This window comes from Chrysochloris asiatica, unplaced genomic scaffold (genome assembly GCF_000296735.1).
Source record: "Chrysochloris asiatica unplaced genomic scaffold, ChrAsi1.0 scaffold00046, whole genome shotgun sequence".
In the NCBI taxonomy this organism is placed as follows: Eukaryota; Metazoa; Chordata; class Mammalia; order Afrosoricida; family Chrysochloridae; genus Chrysochloris; species Chrysochloris asiatica.
In genome coordinates this window covers 3,640,783-3,649,579 of record NW_006408564.1, presented here as the reverse complement: position 1 = coordinate 3,649,579, position 8,797 = coordinate 3,640,783, and positions in this window count along the sequence as shown.

Below are 8,797 nucleotides of genomic sequence, written 5' to 3'. Positions count from 1 at the left end.
AGTGACTAGAGAACTAACTGCATTCACACTTCTGGTCTCTACCACATATACTAGGAGACAGGTGGTGAGTGCCTGAGAATATATCAATATACAGTCATTAACTAAATGTAAACATGACCCTATCGTGTCTCAGAGAAATCAGACAATTTTAGCTTATACAAAGAAAACAGTGCTTCAAACAAGTGACCAAAATACAGAGCCAGAAAATAAAATACCAAAAATGGTATCATAACTACTTGATAAGGAATTTTAAAGAATGCTAATTAATCATCTTCAACAGATTGTGAGAAAGAGTAAGACTACTACAGATGATATCAAGGAAAACATGGACAAAACTATGGGGTGGGGGGAAATTCAGGAAACAAATTGACAAAATAATTGAAATATTTTGAACCATACAAAAACAGCAAATTAGAAAGCCAGAAGATAAATATTAAGACTTCAGAAATAGATAATACTCTGAGAGGGCAAAGACATAGAATTGAGTTAATGGGAAGTTGAATTACTGAGCTTGAAGAAAAATCTCTCAATATTCATCTGCTAGAAGAACAATCAGAAAAAGAAAAATACTTGAAGAAAGCCCAAGATTTATGTAGAACACTATCAAGAGGAATAACTTATATATGATAGGAATTCCAGAACAGGAAGAAACAATAAAGCCAATAGAGAATATGTCCAAGAATCTCTAGAAGAAAACTTCCCTAACATCATGAAAGATGAGAAGATAGCCATTCAAGACATTGAAATTACTCCAAACAGGACAGACCCCAAAAGAAAAAAACAAGACATATTATAATCAAACTTTTCAAAAGAAATGACAAGAAAAGAATCCTGAGCAACTCAGGAAAATAAAAAAGTTATCTACAAAGGAGAGCTAATGAGGTTAAACTCTGATTTCTCAGCAGAAACCATATTAGCAAGAATACAATGGAATGACATATACAAAACTCTGAAAGAAACAAATTGTCAAGCAAGAATCATATATTCAGCAAAACTATACATCAAATATGAAGAAATTAGGTCATTTTCAGACAAACAGAAATGAAAAGTGTTTGGAAAAACCAGACCAACCTTACAAAAAATACTGAAGGAAATTCTTTGGACAGAAAGCCAATAACAGTAGACAACAACTGAGACGAACATACATGACAAAATCACCTAGACTGAACTCAGATAAGTTGTTATAAGTGCCTTTAAGTCAGTTCTGACTCATAGTGACACTGTATAGGGTTTTCAAGGAGTGGCTGGTGAGTTTGAACCACTGGTCTTGGAATTAGCAGTCCAATGCTTTTACAGAGCCACACTAAGAATCCAACCCAAATATAGAAAGTAAGCAAAATAAAACAGACCTGTAAGACTGAAAGCAGAGAACCAGAGAAACGGTTGCAAAAATAACAAAACACCATAAAGAAAAAGAAAGAATATTAGAGTGATAAAACTTCCAAAGGAAGGGAAAATGAAATAGATTTCAAGAAAAGAATTAAACCTACCTGTAATCCAAAAAACTAGACCAAGCCTTAATCCTAACCCTGGCTCAACCCTTGTCCTTAACATTAGCCCTAATCCTAACCTTAACTGCAACAATAAAGTTCTAGGCCTACCCTAGAACTAGTCATTGTCCCAACTCTAACCCTCACTTCTTTTTCCTCCTCCCTGATACCCAAACAGCTCATAAGCAACTGTCTAAGGTGCATCTATTGATCTTTCCCTGTGCAGAGGAAAGAAGAATGATGAAAACTGAAGATACTTGGAAACATTTAGTCAGTGGACTAAGGGACCAGGTGAGCTAGATGGTGCTCCACTGCTTTTAACAGCTGCTCTGGAAGGGATCGCATTAGATGGTGCTGGATAGAGGGGGAGAAAAACGTGAAACAAAACTCAAAATCATAAAAAAAAAACAAGGCTTATGGATTGGACAGAGCCTGATGAAAATCCTGAGACTATGACCCTTAGTCACCCTTAGGTCTAGAACTGAAGTCACACCCATGGCTTAATTTTCAGTCAAACAGTGCATCTATAAGAGGAACAATAAACTAGGGAAGTACACATGCTTTAAAATAATTGACCATTTGAGATCAAAAGGACAGCTTTTACCCAAGGACAAAGTTCAGAAGGATTAGGAAAGAAGGAGGAATGGAAACAGGACACATAAGGAGAAAGTAGGATACATGATGTTACCTTGAGGGGAATGCAATCCGTGAGATGAAACAAAATGTTTATAATTTATTGAATGTAAAAGTGATGATCTTCTCTGTAAACCTTCACACAATCCACAGTAAAAACTTGAAAATGACAGAAAGAGCTAGACATCCTCAAAAAGCACCCCCTCCCTTTTTTTTTGATAGTTGAGAGTAGAATCATGGTTTATTGTGATATATATATATATATAAACAAATAATTTGTCATTTCAATAATCTTCACATGCATGAGGGTAGTTAGATATATACTACAAAATCATAGAAACCTTTATTAAACAAAAATAATGAAATATGAAGCTGTTGTTTCTCAACATCTCCTCCATCTGGTTCCATACACTATTAAAGGCAGTGTTTCCAGCTCTCTAACACTTCCCCAAAGAATTAAGTCTTCTTTGACTATTTGGAACAAAACTAAGTTTGAAAGGGCAAGATCAGGGCTATAGATGGAGTAAGGTTTCCCAATAAAAGTCTTATGGGACAGACCTCAAACAATGAGCAGGTGCTTTGTCACGATGGAAAATGAATTCCTTGGCACAATTTTCCTTGTCGTTTTCTCACCAACATAGTTTTTAAGTTTCCTAAAACATCTTCCTAATAAACCCCTATGATCATCTTGTGTCCTTTGATAAAAATCTATCAAGATTACCCCTTTGGAATACCAAAAAACAAAAAACAAAAACAAAAAAACACCAACAAAATCACCATTTGCCATAACCTTTAAAGCTAACTTCTGCCTTGAATTAACCTGGTACAGTAGATCCTCTCAGAAGCCACTGTTTTGATTGAACCTTACTCTGGATCATGTTGGTAAATCCAAGACCAATCCTTGAGTAGGATTCCTTCCATAAAATTATGCTCAACAATAAATTGAACATTGGACTGTTTGCATTTCTGCTTTCCGATCTTATATCTAGTTATATATCTAGGAGTGTAAATGCTGGCCCATGGTAATTATCCATCTGGTGAGATCTAAGTGTCACCATGTTTATGTTGTTGAGAAAGGGATTTCAATGAATGAAGTTTTTGCTGTTGTTGATGTTCTTAGGTACCATCCAGTCCATTCTCATTCATAGTGACCTCGTGCGCAACAGAATAAATCACTTCTTGGTCCTGCTCCATCTCAAAATGTTTGTGCTTGAGCCCTTTGATGCTACTACTCTGTCAACTCATTTCATTGAAGGTCTTCTTTTTACTGACGCTTCACTTTACCAAGTATGTCCTTTTCCAGGACAACATGTCCAAAGTAGCGGAGATGAAATCTTGCCATCATCACTTCCAAAGAGTATTCTGGTTGTACTTCCAAAACAGATTTGTATGTTTTCTGGCAGTCCACAGTACTTTCAGTATTTTTTACCAACACCATAATTCAACCACAGCAATTCTTTTGTGGTCTCCCTGATTCATTGTCCAACTTTTAGATGTATATCAGGTTATTGAAAATACCATGGTGTGTGTCAGGTGCCCCTTAGTTCTCAAAGTGATATCTTTGCTCTTTGAAACCTTAAAGAGGTCTTATGCAGCACATTTGCCTAGTGGATCCAAGCAAAATGAAAGCTTTGACAACTTTGATCTTTTTCTCCATTTATTATTATGCAATTTATTGATCCCATTGTGAGGCTTTTTGTTTACATTGAGTTGCAATCTATATTGATGGCTATATTTGATCTTCATTACTGTAAGTATATCGAGTCCTCTTGGCTTTCAGCAAGCAAGGCTGTGCCATCTGTATATTGCATGTTGTTATTGAGTCTTCCTCCAATTCTGATGCCACATTCTTCTTCGTATAATCCTGATACTCTAATAATTTGCTCAGTATACAGATTGAATACATATGGTGAAAAGATACAACCCTGGTGCTTAACTTTCCTCAATTTTGATCATTCACTATCCCTTTGTTCTGTTCTAACAACTGTCTCAGTCTGTGCACAGTTCCCTTAGTAGCATAGTTAGGTGTTCTGAAATACTAATTTTTTGCAATGTTATCCATACCTTGTCATGATCCACATAGTGAAAAGCCTTTGCATAGTTTATAAGCACAAATAATCACCTCTCTGGTATTCTCTTCTTTCAGTTAAGATCTGTCTGATGTCAGCAATGATATCCCTAGTTTCACACCCTCTTCTGTATCTGGCTTGAGTTTCTGGCAGTTCCTTGTCAGTGTACTGCTGCAACCATTTTTGAAGTACCTTTAGCAAAATTTTACTTACATGTGACATTAGTGATACTGTTCAATGATTTCCACATTCAGCTGGGTCACTTTTCTTTGGAATGGGCTCAAATATGGATCTCTTCCAATCATTTGGCCTAGTAACTCTCTTTCCTGGCATAGATGAGGGAGCACTTCAAGTGCTGAATCAATTTGTTGAAACATTTCCATTTATATTCCATCAATTCCTGGAGACTTGTTTTACTCCAAGGACTTCAGTGCAACTTGGACAGATGTCTTCAATATCATCAGTTCTTGATCATATTGTATCATTTGAAATGACTGAACTAAAAGCAAATTTCTTTGGTACAGTGACTTTGTGTATTCCTTCCATTGTCTTTTGATTCCGCTTGTGTCATTGAATTATGGTGTTGATGAAGAATATTGAAAGCACCATATACTGCCCGAAGAACAAACAAATGTGTGTTGGAAAAAGTATAGCCAGAATGCTCCTACAAAGTGAGAATGGTGAAACTTCATTTCTTTGCTTTGGACATGTTGTCAGGAGGGATCAGTTCCTGGAGAAGGACATTATCCTTGGTAAAATAGAGGGTTAGTGATTGCAAATTTGAAAAGATTTCACTGTGTAGGAAGCTGCTGTGGAATGAGAAGTGAGACAGATGCCAGCCATCTTTAGAAACAGGATGTTTGATGTGGTGAAAAAATGTGCAATTGTTCACTACAGATTAGTAAATAAGCACAACTAATTACATGCTTACCTTACTTATTGGGTAATTTGACACTGGGGGAATCCTGTGAGTATATGAATACAGAAGGTTCCATGGACTTTCCTCACCTTATTTTATTCAATATGTTCTTATTTACATCAAATTGGTTCATAAATATATCAAACATTTCTAAAGGATAGTTTGACTCCATAAGTTTCCAACTTGATTTGCCAATCTGAATGTCAGAAGGTTTTTACCCCGGGGTTCTGTACTCAGATAAATCTGAATATGTATTTCAGATTCAACTTTTTCTAGCTATATAACCTGTTGTTGTTATGTGCTGTGGAGTCAGTTCCACCTCATAGCGACCCTGTGCAGGGTTTCTGAGGCTGTAGATCTTTATGTGAACAGAAAGCCTCATCTTTCTCCCGTGGAGCAGCTGGTAGTTTCGAACTGCTGACCTTGCGATTCACAACCCAATTTGTAACCACTATGCTACCAGAGCTCCTTTATATAACCTGAGAGTTACACAAATCTCAAAGTCAGTTTCTCCACCTGCAACCCACAACCCATGTGTCCAATCCTTTCCAATTCATAGTGACCCTATGAATGACAGAAAGAAACTGCCCCGCAGTTTCCCATGCTGTCATCTTCATGGGAGCAGTTCCCTAGGTCTTATCTCCTGAGGAGTCTTTGTGAGTTTGAACCACTGATCTTTCAGTTAGCAGCTGAATACATAACCACTATACCACCAGCTGCAAAGTGGGGTTAGATAATACCTACATGTCTCTTTGTAATGCAGGTTAAAGCAGATAACTGAATCCAAGTGCCTGTTATAGTGACTACACATGCTAGTGCTCAGCAGTTACTGCTGGGATTATCATTGCCACCTGTCAATTTAAACAGGTGTCAACTGAGAAAAAAATCCTTTAGCAGAGATTGTCAACCTTTTTTCAAGTCTGCACTCATGACTCTGCTTGTGACACACCGAACCCGCAGGCATTCCCAGGCTCATGATTAATTTCTTCTTGTATCTCATTTTCTTTCAGTTAAGGAACTTATCAGAGAGTGAACTTAATGTCATAGGCATAGCCTTCAAATTACTCTCAGTGATACAGCCTGAATGATTGCAAACTTGAAAAGTTTATTACCATCACATTACCAGCAGCAATGTAACACCCATCAGAATGCATTCTGGTTTGAACCTCTCTTCAGAGTATGTGTTTCCAACCCAGACATTGGAATCAGAATCTGCATAGTAACATGATATCCAGGTGATTCTTATGTATGCATAGGCTCCTGGCTCCCTGGGTTGAAACAGGGTGCGGAGACAGCCATCTCTTCTCTGCTTCTGTGAAGGTGAGATTCACTGGGTCAAATGCTGTGTCAGATGTTTCTGTGTTCTTGGCATAGAGTGAATTGTCTGGAACATAAGCAGTAATTGATAAACATTTGCTGAATGAACAAATGCAGTCCTCCACTCCAAGGTGCTGACAGTGCAAAGGTTTTCTCCTCCCTAGTAAATCCGGAAGCCCTTCAAGGTTCAAAGGAGAGAATTGGACCAAATACCGAGTTTTGAAGGATAAATACCAGCTTTCCATCAGCAGCTTGATGTTCATGCTCACTTTTATCCAGAAAATGAAAGAAATGATTTTTTTTTTCAATTCAATTACTTTGTTATTCTCAGCATTTCTCATGCTAAAGCTAGAAGGGAGTTTAGCATCTTTCCCATTCCTTGGCTATAATCTCTGTTGAATTTCTAATCCCTTTTTGAAAATGTATGCTATACAGAAGTGGGCAACAACCTCTAAACAAGATGTTGTTGTTGTTAAGTGCCAGTGAGTCGGGTCCGACCCACAGTGACCCTGTATAGGGTTTCCGAGGAGCAGCTGGTGAACTTGAACTGCCGACCTTATAGTTCAAACAGCTTGGCAGTCTGGCACATTAACCCAGAGCGCCACACCAGGACTAAACAAGATAGGTAGATAAATAAATAAAATCTTAAATTATGAGAACTAAGCAAAAAAGAAAGCAGGGAGCAGAGATAGGGAATATGGAGAAGTACGATTTTGTATAAGAGGGTCAGGGAAGGAGGGTTCATCAGGAAAATGAACATTGAGCAAAGATCTGAAGTGTATAAAAGAGTGGACCAGAAGCATCTAAGAGAACCAAACAGACAGGACAAGTGCAAAGGCTCCAAGGTGAGAGCATTCTCAGCTTGGTGGTCTTAAGTTCTTCTTGAACACTGACTCATTTCCCTTTGTAATCAAAAGAATTAGGTCTTGGACTCAGAGCCTTAGAAGACTGTGGTAGTCATGGTTAAGTACTGGCAAATCGCTTCTGACTCACAGTGACCCTGTATAGGGTTTCTCAGGAGTAGCAGATTAGTTTGAACTACTGGCCTTGTAGTTCAAACCAAACTTGCAGTCTAGTGCTTATCCTACAGCACTACACCATGACACCAGCAGATAGTAGTATCTTTCTATAATACCATGAGTTTAAATTCATTCAAGATTTTTCCCCAAAAAAGCATATTTATTTTTGGGTATGGACTCATTAGTGGGGTACAGCAAATGACTATGACATTTGATTCAAACAATTACCTATAGGAATCAGGATGATAGTAAATCATTCTCTCATGTGTTTGATTTTTAAACAACTTATTCTTTGAAGCATAGCATTCATACACAAAAGCACACAAATCACGAGTGTACAGCTTGATGATTTTGCTGAAAATGAGCACACCTGTGTAACACCCAGACCAAGACACAAAACATTCAAAGTATGTGGAAGTGGCCTCTGTCACTGATGTACTCCCCGTGCAACAGGTCCTGGAGAAAGCTTCCCCAGTTTTGACATTTCGTAACTGGAATCATTCAGTATAAATTGTGTGTGTGTGTCTTTGTAGTCTCTTTTTTTAAAATGTTTTATTGTGAATTATGTGATGGTTTACATGGGAGAACATTAGTTTTACATTCATCCTATTGTATATTGTTTCATAGACATTAACACCCCCCCGTCATCAGCACACAACCCTTCTCCCTCTCTGGGTCTGAAGTCCCCAGCTGCTCCATCTCTCCATGTCATCTTCTATGCCTTCTATGCCTCCATCTCTGACGTGACTGCTTCTCTGGGTAGGGTCCCACTCTCCGCTCTTCTCCCATGATGGTCCCAGGGACCTCCGCTCCTAGACTGCAAAGTCAATCGCTCCCCTCCTTGCTACAAAATATCTACCTTTACATTTCCAACCCTCACGATCATTCCTGATAACACTTATTCACTATTGTATCACAAGAGGACTATCTGCATCTCTTTTCATCAGCTTGGCCTAGACAGATTGGACACTACTCAGTGGAGATTCTACCTTCTTCCATGCCCTCTGGATCTAAGTTCACTCTTGAAAGCTTGTAAGCCAGAGACTTCTTGCCTTTGAATCACCCCCATTTTGGGCAGCCAACGTCCAAGTAACCCATTCCTGTCTACTCTGTATATGGAGGGGGTGGGAATGATCCTTGCTGTAAAGATTTGTTCCCTCTTTTGAGCTACTTCATCCATAGGTGTAGGTCATATTCATCAAATTGTGTTGCAGACCGTGTAAGACTGGTCAGAGGTTCGAGGCCCTCTAGGGCCGAGTGTAACAAATGAGGCCACTGGCAGTTAATGGCAAATTGCTTCCATATTAATATTCAGTTATATATATTAAATTAATACACTGGAGCCTTTGA